This window comes from Arachis ipaensis, chromosome B04 (assembly GCF_000816755.2).
Source record: "Arachis ipaensis cultivar K30076 chromosome B04, Araip1.1, whole genome shotgun sequence".
In the NCBI taxonomy this organism is placed as follows: domain Eukaryota; kingdom Viridiplantae; phylum Streptophyta; class Magnoliopsida; order Fabales; family Fabaceae; genus Arachis; species Arachis ipaensis.
The window spans coordinates 117,807,383-117,821,179 of NC_029788.2; positions in this window are offsets into that span (position 1 = coordinate 117,807,383).

Genomic DNA, 13,797 nt, shown 5'->3' on the forward strand with positions numbered 1-13,797 from the left:
TACATAATATTAATTATAAATTTTTTTATCTTTAATTTACAATTTAATTAAATTTTAAAATTAAAATACTCAATACTATATTTTGGTATGTGTACTACTTATATGCGGAGAAATTCAATTAAATTAAAAACACTTTTATAAACAAATCAAATTAAGAAAACATGAAAGGAGTTTTAAAAATTCAATTACGATCAACTAATCAAATTAAGATAAGCAGGAGGTTTAAAAGTGATTTTATTTATTTATCGATTAATTAATCATTATCAGAATTTTTTATGTTGAAAAAATTAATATAAAGTATAGCCTTTTAAGATAGTATAAGAGTTAAAACTTAAATTTTTTTCAAAGTTAAAAATAACACATAGTTATTTAATATAAAAAGATCAACTATATTTATACAATATGTAATTTGTAAGATAATTAAAATATTATACTAATTAGATAAGAAGTCATGAGCGCCGTTTAGGTTTTTTACGTGAGAAGTACATACTTCTTCAACTTATTTTGCTAGGATTTTTTTTTAAAACAGAATTTTTGTGCCGTCTAGGTTAATGTTTGATTTTGTCAATTCTTTTCTTTAATTTTTTTATTCCCTTCTTTATTCCTTCCCTTTAATTCGCCATGAGAGTTCTTTCATGGAATTGTCGTGGTTTGGGAAGATGCCTGACAGTTCATAACCTTAAAGGGATGTGTCAAACTCACTCCCCTGAGATTGTGTTTCTATGTGAAACAAAAAATCAATCTCGTCTGGTAGAAAGTAAGTTGAGATCTTGTCATTTACGGATTGAAGGATTGTTAGTCCGACGGGTACAGCTGGTAGATTGGCTTTAGCATGGAAGGAGGGCACAACGGTTGAGATTCTTGCTGAAAAAAATTTTTCATAGCTGCCAAGGTAATTGATCATGCTTTGAACTGTTCTTGGGGGCTTATTGGGATACATTTATATAGCTTAGATGGGATTCAGTCTACCCAATATACAGAACTTTTCTCTTTTGTACAAGGTTTCTTTGGAAAAGTTATAATTATGGGTGATTTTAATGCTATAGTGAGCCTCGATAAGAAAGAAAGAGGGAGGTTAAAATCAGTTTCATCTATTTCTGAATTTGTGAATTTTATTGATGGCGGTGGACTGAAGGACTTGGGTATGATTGGGAGAAGGTTCACCTGGACAAATAGGTGACAAGGGCAGGTGTAACACCCTAACTTTTAGCACCTCATGACCGTACTAAAAGTTTGAGCACTACTCAACTCTAAACCTTTTTATCTTATACTAATTCTATTCAATATTGAAACTTCGTGAATACGAGATGGAATTTTAATCAAGAAAACAAAAAGTCTTTACTTGAAACCTCTTAATCACAAAATATGTTTATTCACATAGCAATATATACATAAACTCATCCCAAGACTCTCAAATACAAGTCCTACCCCTCTGAAATTCAAGGTCAATAAATGACGAGGGAAAAACCCAAGACTACACCATATACAGGAGATACGGATACGTATGACCATAAAGCTCTAATGTTCAGTCGCGGCTCCGCGCCAAGAATTCCTGAACCTGCTGCTGAAAGGAAAATCTGTAGGGGAGTGAGAACGTCGTCCTCGCATGTTCTCAGTAGGGTAAGTGAATGCCGTAAGAATATAAAATAAAATACAAATAGTTAATTCACGTCCCACAAACAGTTTTCTCTATTAAATCCTTAAAATTTTCCTAGGTTTTACTTAAAACCATTTAAAACCCTTTCTTTAAATCACCCTACTTAAACAAAGTCTCTTCCATGTTAACAGTTCATTAGCCATAAGCAGCATTCATCAATATATTACTAAGTTTGCAACATCAAAAAAATATCCAATTAAGCACACAAGCAAGTCACTAAGGCAAACAACACAATCACAGGAAAATTGAATAAACAACCACAATCAAATACAAGTGCGCAAAAAATATGATGCATGTCTGTCCGAAGCAGGCCATGAGCTCATGTGTCGGTTGTCTACCCGCTCCCGACATTACCCGGGCACCAGTCCCAGATATGGCTTTCCAGATGCATATAGTGTGCTTATAAGTCTTATGGCTAGGCTGCATACAGTGTGACTTTCAAATGTTTTTCAATGTGCTTACATCTGGAAAACAGTTCTTAGTGTGTGAGCGTCCCTACTATACATTTGGCACTAAGACCCAAACAAAGTCGCATATGCTCTCCTGTGGCAGACAATCTCTTAAAGCTTTTTCTTTATCCTTGCCCTCTGCTCCTGTGACAGAGACCTTTTTAGTTAATATACTATTTAAATCTTTGTTCTACGCCCTCCTGTAGCAGAGATTCCTTTAATTATCTTTCTTTCCTTTATTTTTTGTTCTTCTTTTTTTCTTTCTTATCAAACCAAACTCAAATCATAACTTAAAGCAAAATCTCTTCTCAAAGAATTGAATTTAAAATATTATACTTTTCTTAATAAATTGAATTGAAAACAAGACTCTTTCCGTAATAAATCAAAATCAAATAATATTCTTAAATCAGATTTGCTTTTAAATAACACTTTAAACAAAGTCTTAGAGTTTTATAAAAATTTGGTAGCATTTCCTCTAAAATTCGGACTATGCCACCCTTCCAAGGTCCCAACCAAACAATCTCTCAACCATTTCGAATATCAAATCCTTTTCAATAATCAAACTATTTTCAAATATCTAATAATTTTCAATAATAAAATCGTTTTCTTTAAAACTAAGCCTCTTTTTGTTTCAATAAAATTCAGCACTCTTTCAAATCTTTTCCTATTAAAACCAAAGAAAAAAGATGCACGATCATTCAAACTTTACAAAATCTCCTGATCATGTTCTTTTTACATTTAACATTAACCAAAACTACCTTTTCATTTATGTTTAGATGAACTTGGACAGAACCTCCCCTTAAAATTAGGCTTCACCACCTTTACAGGCCCCCTCACTTTCATAATTCCTTAATTCATATGTCATTTAATCAATGCATAAACATAACGTATTTTCAGCCACAATTCAAACAATCAAGAATTCAGTCACGTTCATCAACTCAATCATTCTCACAGTCAACACTTATTCATCAAATTCAATCAGTTTAGACAATCACAATTTATTTGCAATTACTCAATAAACCTTTTTAGAATTCTTAAATTAAAAACTATTAATTTTAAAATAAAACCCCCTATCTCCATATGAAATCAAAATAACAGAAACTCTAGAGAAGCTTTTTTATCGAAGTGCTGAAGAAGAAAACATCAGAAATTGTCTATGCCTCTGATGAAGGGAAAATTGATGGTTTAGAAATTCATAAATAAATTCTCGTTGCAAGTATAGCTTCTAAACCAACAAACAATCCCCTCATACAAAAATTTGGTTGTCACAAGTAACAAACCCCAATAAAAATAATAATCGAAGTATTCAAACCTCGGATCGTCTCTCAAAGGAATTGCAGGGAAGTGTTCTTGCTATTGGTTATGGGACAAGTATTTTAGGATTTTGGATAAAGGACAAGAAAGGTAAATGGCAAGAAAGTAAATAGAAACTCAAATGATAAAGAGGTCTTGGCAAGAAATGATGGTCAAGGATCTTTATCCTTGTCACTAACCACAACATGATAATTGCAAGGATTAATCCCATTAAGTCATCCTCTAACTAGTAAAGGAAAGTCAAATGAGCTACACCAATCCTAATCCATAAGTCCTAGCCTTGTCACCAATTGATCTAAGGAAAGCTAGTGTCAATGGACACCAATTATCAAGACTTGGACATTAGCAACTCAATTTTACCTAAGTTACCATCCCAAGCCAAGAACACTAAAATCTACTCTAACATCCTTCCAAGCATTTAATCAAACACTTGGAAGGTATAAAAGGAAAGCAAGATAAAATTGCAAGAAAAGTAGATCTATAACTACTAATTGCAAGGAATTAAACAACAACAAATCAAATCAACAATAAAAAAAATCAAACATAAATTGCATTAAAGAAAAATAGAAGAAACAAGAGTGCATCAATAACAAAGTAAACAATTACAAGAAGTAAAGTACAAAACTAGGGAGAGCAAGAGTAGAAGAACAAGGAATTGAAGAAGAAAAGTAAATCAAAGCATGAATTAAACCTAGATCTAAGAATTCCTAATCTATATCTAACCTAATTCTAGGGAGAAGAGAGAGTTTCTCTCTCTAGAAACTATCCTAAAGCATGATGAAACTCAACTATATGTTCTCCCCCCTTGACTCTTCTCAATTCTGCATGTAATAGGCTCAGAAAGTTAGTTGGATCTGGGCCTGGGAGCCCAGAAATCGCCCCCGGTATTTTCACTTTATTGGAGTCACGTGCGAGCATCGACGCATACGCGTGGGTCACGCGTACGCGTCGCTTGGCATTTTTGCTATCCACGCATACACGTCATGTACGCGTACTTGTCGCCATGCGACTTCAAATTCACATGTGCACATCTACTGTGCGTGCGCGTTGATGAATGTATCCCAAATCCTTGATTTCTCCATTTTGCATGCTTTTCTCTTTATTCCTTTGATCTATTCCTAGCATTTTCAATCTGAAATCACTAACAAACACATCAAGGCATCTAGTGGAATCAAAGGCGAATTAAAACTAACCAATTGAAGGCCTAAAAAGCATGTTTTTACACTTAAGCACAATTTAGGAGAAAATTATGAAACCATGCTATTTCATTGAATAAATGTGGAAAAAGTGGATAAAATCCACCTAAATTAAGCACAAAATGTACCACGAAATAGTGGTGCATCAAATCTCCCCACACTTAAACCATAGCATGTCCTCATGCTAAACCAAGAAAGAGACAAAGGGTATCATCAGTTATTCAATGTAAATAAACTATATGCAATCTCCTTACATGCAACTATCTAAATGAATGCAACTACTTGGTCAAAATAAATCAATCCCCAAGGAAACCAATATAACATTAAGGGCTAAGGGTATTAACAACCAAGCCAAACCACAATTGAATTGAGTTGTTAAAGATTATACAAACTTGCAAGAAAAGTGATGATCATAGGTGGAAACGTGCAATTGAGCAATCGAACCCTCACCGGATGTGTATGCACTCTAGTCGCTCAAGTGTTTAGGGTTGATTCACTCAATCCTCCTCTAATCATGCTTTCCAAGATTTATTTTTCATCTAACAATCAACAATTATTCAATGCATGCATACAAATATCATGAGGGCTTTTCATAAGGTTGTAATGGGGTTAGGGTCAAGGTAGGATGCATATGGCTAAGTGGACTGGGATTTGAATCTTTGATTAACTTAAGCTTCCCACCTAACCTATATAACAACCTATAGAATTCTAAACAAGCCTAACTACCCATTCTTCACTTTTCACACACTCATGCATTCTCTTTTTTATCACCACACATATGCATTGATTATTATTGAGCTTCACTTTGGGGCATTTTGTCCCCTTTTTACTACTTTTCTTTTTCTTTCTTTTCTTTTTTTTCTTTTTCTTTTCATATATTATTTTTTCTTTTTATTTTCTCATTTTTTTTCTTTTTTTTATAATATAGCATATACAAAAGCATCAATGTATATGGCTTTACATTTAATTAACACATGAGTATGTACCCAATTCCCAATATTTTTAACAAAAATACAACACACACCTTTTCTCAACCAATGTCCCAAGTTCCCCACACTTGAATGATACACTCACTAGCCTAAGCTAATCAAAGATCCAAATAAAGGACATTTATTATTTTTCGCTTTAAGACTTGTAATGTGCCAATATTAAAGAACAAAGTGGGTTAATCGTAGGCTCAAAGTTGGCTAACAATGGTTGATGAAAGGTTGGCTATTTGGGTAAGTGGCTGAATGAAATGATGGCCTCAATCATATAAATACATGTATACACAAAATAATGGACATAAAGAATCAAACAAATCAAAGATTACAATCATAGAAAGAGAATAATACACACAAGAAGGAAAATAAAGTGGTTATAGGATGTAACCACACAATTAGGCTCAAAACTCACAAGCTTGTGTTCTTAGCTCAAAACATGTCCCACAAGATATAATTCAAGCAAGTTCAATGAAGAATTTTTTACTCAAATCAATTGGGGTGTCCTATAGATAAATTTCTTGGAAGATTTCATTATTTTGACAAAGCTTATTATGTATATATGCAAAATAAAAAAATGCAACAAAAAAATCCTAAAAGACCTAAAAACGAAATGCAAAAGTGTTGGGATTAGAAACTTGTCACCCAAAAACGCCAACTGGTTGGACGACCTCCCCACACTTAAAAGTTTGCACCATCCTCGGTGCATCCAAAGATGAGCAAGGGGGTACAACGGCTTTCTGGGTTGCCACCTTCAGCTGGCGGATCAACCGGTGCTGCATGTTCTTTCTTCCACTTCCATTTTTGCTTATAATGAGTCATCATGAAAACAGAAGGCAGGATAGTAAGAAAAGTAAATGTAGAAGAAAGGAAGCATACATTGTTAGAGTGAGGTAGTGGTCACTAGGATGAGGTGAGTGAATTAGCATGACATTAATGAAACACGTGTGTGAGTTCTAAGATGCATGCGGTCTAGAACACACATTAGCATGGAAGCCATGTCACAAAAGAAGCATGCACTTCACTCATTCTAGTGTGCTTGAGATGCTCTTAACTCATAGGCCAAGACAACCAAACAAGCAATAAAGAAGCATGAAAGCATTCAAGCCAAAAGCATATGGATGCATATGATCAAGAAACACAATGCATTGAAATAAATGCACATCATCCATCAAGAAATTGCCTACTCAAAGAAAAGGGTTCAAATCACATGGTGCCCAAATCATGCGATTCAAAAAGATTTAAAGTACCTTGAAGGCAATGTCATACACTTGGTGTTCAAAAACATTAAGCATTAGGAGCTTAAACCAAGTAACAAATTGTAACCTCAACAAAGAATCTAACAATGAATAACAAAAATAATTATGCTAAAATAGCATCCAGTTAATAAGCAGTAGTAGACAACAAATAATATTAATAATCCAACACTTATAATAAAAAACAGAAAATTAAACAAAGATGAAACTAACTAAACAACGAACTAACTAACTAAAAAAATGGTTATAGATGGTGTTTGGTAGTGTTGGACGATGGGTGAAGGGTGGAAAGAAAAGAGAAGAAGAAAGAAGAAGGAAGGAAATGGAAAGGAGAGAAGAAAAGAGGAGCGTTGAAACAAGTCGACCCACGCGTACGCATGGAGTGACGCGTGCGCGTGGGGTGGCGAAATGGAAGTGACGCGTACGCGTAAGGCACGTGTACGCGTGGTGGGTTATTCAGAGAGGGTCGACACGTACGCATGAGTCACGCGTACCCGTGGGTAGGCTTGTGCCAAAGGCACAAGTTAGACATGAAGTAGGCATAACTCTCTGGATTTTGTATGGACGTGAGAATTTTGAATCCACGCATACGCGTAGGTTACGCGTGCACGTGGATGTTCGAAAAAACTTGGGTCACGAACGCGTGGGTTGATGCTCTGTTTTTCAAAATTTTTCCATATTTTTACACCAAACCGAGCATTCCAAACCTCCAAACAGCTACCAAAACACCATAAAACCTTATTTAACATACCAAACTATGAAATAAACTCAACAAACCAAACAAAATATGAAATTAAACAAATTTTACCAATATTTATAAAAGAGAAAAATGGAAAGATTTTACCATGGTGGGGTGTCTCCCACCTATCACTTTTGTTTATTGTCCTTAAGTTGGAGTTATGGGGAGCTCCACATCAAGGTGGCTTGTGCTTGAATGCATCCTTGAACATCCACCAATGCTTGGACTTCCAATAAGCTCCATTCTTCAAAATTAATGCCTCCAAGCTTTGATGGAGTTCTTCACAAGCTAAGGGCTCCCAAAGTTGATCCTCATGTATTCCCGGATCCCATATCTTGTTTCTACACCCGCCTTCAAGTTGATCATCATTATTCCATGTGGGTGGCAAGCAAGATGAATTCTCAATGAAGTGCCGAACTCTCCTTCTAGACCCATCTAATTGAGCACTATCCTTCTAAACCCAAACTTCTCTATTTTGCATGCTTTCCTCTTCATTCCTTTGATCCATTCCTAGCCTTTTCAACCTGAAATCACTAACAAACATATCAAGGCATCTAGTGGAATCAAAGGCGAATTACAACTAACCAATTAAAGGCCTAAAAAGCATGTTTTTACACTCAACCACCCTCGGCATCGTCTTTCCAAAACTTCCAATACCATGGCAAATTAAAGATCTCTTTCAAAATATTCAAAATCATCCACCCAACCACGGAGTTTTATAACAAAAGTTCCTCGGCAGAGTCTCAAGCCTTTAGGGGAGAATAACATAACTCATTTCCTCAAGTTCGCTTAAAATCTTTAAAACCTTGGCTTCTTGATTTGAGTAATAAAAATAGAATCTAAGCCAAACCGAGTCATGTAATTAATTACTGCTTTCAAAACCATTTCCTTTACTTAAACAAAACTAGCTTCAATTCCATGATTAAATCTAAAGCGTTTCAAACTGCTCGAAGAATCATTTTTGTTTTGCTAAACCAGAATTCAAAGGATACTTTAAAGCTAGTCTAAAATGTAAAAATGAGATTTGTCAATCGAAAACCCAAATTCTTTTAAAGTCACGAAAACTCCTCCAAGTGACAATCTTTAAGTTAAATAAATAGAATCATAAACCCTTTTCACCTTTTAAAACAGCCATACAACATAATTCTCTTTCGAATGACTTGCACCCAAAGACATACTATTTTTCTTAAGAAATAAGGAGAAATCATAATTTTCTTTTTAATGATTATTTCAAAGCGCAACTTCATCGCCTTCATAATTGATCCAAGTAAAGATAATAAAAAGTCTTAAATTCACAATCCTCCAAGTAAAATAGTAAAGGCATTAAACTCATAATTTTCCCAATAACATTTCAAATAAAGACTCGAATTTTATAGAAATTTCGGCAGCATCTCCCCTAAAACTTGGACTTTACCACCCTTTCCGGGTCCCAACCAAACCATTCCACAACCCTCTTCAAGGGGTTCAAAAACCAAATCAATTCAAAATCAAGTTGTTTCCAAAGATGCATCGTGTTCAGGTTTCAAGAACACCAAATCAAATTCCAATCAATTCTTAACAGAATAAACTCGATTTCAAGCTTTTATAAATTAACTTTAAAGAAGCATTTCAAAAATTGTCCGTTTCACAAAACCAAACAACAACCCAGCCAATCAAGCATTCATATTCATCCAAGACAATCAACAATTACATAAGACTCATACAATCACTCAAAGATACATTTTTTCATGTCAATGTCCATATATAATAATTCTAATTCATAAAATGTAGTTTTCCGAAAAGGCTCCTACCTCAATGGGCGAAACCATAACCCAAACGTGTCAACTGAACTCTTTTCACTCAGCCCGAAATTAACCGCAACCGAAATCTCAACTCCGCTTGCTTTCTCAATGGCAGAACAGCCTCAGTCGCAACATGTAAACTCGATTTTCTAATTCCTAAAAACATTAACATTCGCGAATACTTTATTACACGGAACAGAACATTAACGCAGGGCTTTCGAAGCAAAAATACTTACTGAACTAGCAAAACGAAATAGCCGCAGGCTCTAAACCAGTTTGGCAGCGGCCCCGGCAGTCACCTCAAGCGGCAGCGGCAATGAAAACCCGACAACCGCGACTGCACAACAACGTCATGACGATAAAAACCCAGGAACAGAAAAGAATGAAAACCAAATGCAAAGACCCTTACATCACGCGATCTCTCTCTCCTCTGGGCTTTTTCCTCCGCGACTAGAATGATAGCGACAACCTGGCTCTTCACGCGTGGCAGTCCGGTGATGGCTCTACGAGACGGCGGTGACGCGGCTGGGAAGCGGCAGCTGTGCAGTTCCCCCTCCCTTCCCTTCTTCCTCTACCCGTTTTCCTTCTAACCCTTTCCCTTTTTTTTTTGTTTTGTTCTTATTGCAGCGTTGCTGCTGCTGGGGTTTGGGGGAGGGTTTTCGGTGGCTGCTAGGGTTATGATTTCAAGACATGAAAATCAGATGTTGCTAAACTTATCCGATGGTAAATTTGGCACCAAGCACTATGTATTTTGCTCTATGTTACCGTCGAAAAAATCTGATGGTAAATCTCATTGTACATTTTTCTTTTTAATTAAATTGGTTGATCTTTATCGTTGGATAATTTTGACCGATTGATTTCTTGCTCATCCACTTTTTCGTGTTCCATCCACATCTAATACCCATTCTTAAACTCATTACGGTAGAGTTAAAGTGTTATATCCGAAAGTCCTAACCATTTAATCTGCCAAAACTTATACCACAGACACCTAGATACACCTTGAGACCTAAACGGTTCCATATTAAAGACATACATAACAAAATCATCAATCCCTGCAAAGAACTTAGATTTTAACCCCCTCTTCCGTCCATCGTTATCCCTATCATACATTTATAGATGATGACTTGGAATTATTTTGTCACAAACACCCTTGAATTCAACCAACAATACAACTTATTAAAATTTTTAAAAAATTTGGTAGAATTTCTTCTATAATTAGAATTTTTCATCAAATCCAACTTTTATTTTTTCACAAATCAAATATGTTTTAAACAATTTAAACGAAAATTTGATAGAACTTCTCATTAATTCAGAGAAATTCACCAAATAAATTTATCACTTTTCACAGATGAAACAGTTGTAAGAATAATATATTAAAAGAAATAGCATTCAATAAAACATAGAAATCCTAGCCGTTCTAGTGCGTAATTCCTTATTACTCCACAATTTTTGGCATACAAAGATTTCGAGAACAAAGGCATTATTACGCAAACTTCTCCCACTTCTGTCCTAAAACTCTATTATAGAAAAAGTAAGTTTAGCATAAAACATAAATAACATAGCATGTTTACAGATATAAAACTAACCTTAGTACTACACGAACAACCTATGATTAAAGTTATAAAACTTTAAAAAAATCCTAAAATAAAAATAAAGTTAGTAAAATTTAAAAACTAATAATCAAAACTTAAAAATCTAACCTGAAAATTTAATAAAGGAAGTGAAATATAAAAATTAATAACCCTAATGGTTTATTTACTTTTATCAAAATTAAACTTAAAAAATTTGTAATTGATCTTATGTTTTAAACTAAAAACTAATTAGAAATATTATATTACTTTACAATAGAATATAACAAACAATGTTATTCTTTTTCTATTCATGTTATTAACAAGAAAAATCAACAAATTATAATTTAGTAATCATCATTCTAATTACATATTTTCTAACACATAATAAATTAAAATTATATAAATTAGAATTTAAGGTTTAACTACTCTAAATTTCTTAGTGAGTAAGTTACCTACTGACAGTGATGGCGCAAAAAGCTTCTCCGACGTGGTGGTGGCAACATGTACGGTGTAACACCCTATCACACAGAACCTTACGGTTAAGTCGTAAAGCAGAGGCGGCAAGGTATTACAACCTCTAAAAGAAAAGGATATGTACATAAATATAGTTGGATGAAATCGTATCTAGGAGCCTTGAAGGATAAGCTAAACAAAATCGATAAACAAACAAGAAAAATCAACAAATTATAATTTAGTAATCATCATTCTAATTACATATTTTCTAACACATAATAAATTAAAATTATATAAATTAGAATTTAAGGTTTAACTACTCTAAATTTCTTAGTGAGTAAGTTACCTACTGACAGTGATGGCGCAAAAAGCTTCTCCGACGTGGTGGTGGCAACATGTACGGTGTAACACCCTATCACACAGAACCTTACGGTTAAGTCGTAAAGCAGAGGCGGCAAGGTATTACAACCTCTAAAAGAAAAGGATATGTACATAAATATAGTTGGATGAAATCGTATCTAGGAGCCTTGAAGGATAAGCTAAACAAAATCGATAAACAGAAAATCGTGTCACACTCGCATGGATATTCGTAAAATGGACAGGTAAAATCGAAAGAAAGCTGAAAATATTTATATATATCTGATATGGTCACCATTAATACAAATCATAACCGACCATCATCATAACTCGTCTTTACCGTTATTATTCGGCCCTTATGAATTATAACTCGGCAAAATTAATGACATTATAACTGACGTCTCAAACGGTATGAATAAAGTCGGTTACAAAACCAATTATCAAGAACGGTCAAATAATCATCCAGAATATAACGGACGATTAAATATCTATAAAAGCAAGGTAAAGTATCTTTTCTCCACCACTCTGAATTAACACGATAACTGACTTAAGCATTGGAGTGTCTTTGCAGGTACACTCCACCCCTTTTGTATTACTCACACCCTCACATCTACAAGGAAAAAGGAGAATTCGGACTTTGAGGAGTGGACGTCCGATCTTGCAGCATATAGCTCGGCTGACCTTGAGGAGTTGGAGCCGACCTATTTCCCAGGCAAGATCAATTGGCGCCCACCGTGGGGCCGAGGAAGTCATATTTTTTTCTTTTGGTCTCATCATTTCCATCTACATCCATGGCTAACGTACCGCCTCCATCACTGTCCGAACTCATGCGAATGGTAGCTGAGCTACAACAAGCTAATCAGCGGATGGCTAACGAGAACCAAATAATGGCTGCTCAAATTGCCGAACTAAATCATGCTCGGATTGAACACAATGATGCTCATCGCCAACAGGCGGAGGACGAGGAACATCAATCCCAACCGACCCATGTTTCAGAAACCGCTCAACATGAAGAGCAGCAGCAGGAAGACACGAAAGAAGAATCCGAGGACCTTGTAGGCCCTTTCACAGAAGAAGTAATGAATTTCGAACTGCCGAAGAGTATAGCTCGGCTGACCTTGAGGAGTTGGAGCCGACCTATTTCCCAGGCAAGATCAATATCAAAGTTCCAAAACTCAAATAGCAAGCTCCAGACTCGACCTGCGAAGCTAAGGCCTGCCATATATATATATATATACAACCCCAAACAAAACTCAAACTACAAAATAAACACATGTATCTCCAAGTCGACCTCTAGGAGGGACAAAACACAAAATATACATGCAGAGATTCTATAAACATATATACATAGCCTAAAACAAAATATGACAGTCCAAAAGGTAGTTCTTCGCTTGTAAGGAGGGTCTCCAGATGCTCAACGAGGTGTCTCTCGACCTGCATCTGAAAACAACAAAATATATATAGAATGAGAACCGGAGGTTCTCAGTATGGTAAAGGTGCCCGCATAGTTAATATAAAAGGTCCCGGGAGAGCCAGAGAATTCCTAGAACTTCGACACTCAGATTTCAGCTTAAGGATTCAACTAAACCAGAAATTAGGTAAGTTATCTAAGGTATTCACGTTCTAAATCTAAATTTAACTTAACACTTCACTTTCTCACTCCTCTAATCCTCCAAGACACTGGTGGAACCCTTCCCCCCTTACACCTCCGTCAAGAGGGATTTCTCAGAAAATATACACATACAATTCAAGCAAAGAAAACGCAGATAGAGAAGCATTTACAGCCGGTAGAACAAGTAGCAGTTAAGCAGAATTAAACAGCTAAGTAAACTAAAACAATGCACACTCAAACAAAGCAAACAAATGCGTATGATGTATGCCTGTCCTATGGCTGATGAGTCTCATCTGTCAGTTATACAGCCACCCCAACATGTCCTGGTAGTTAACCATTGGACAGTCCCTCTATGCGCGCATCCCAAAGCTCAATAATATTCCATGGAGTCAAACTCCAAGCTCAAATATAATATTCAATATTCATATATAT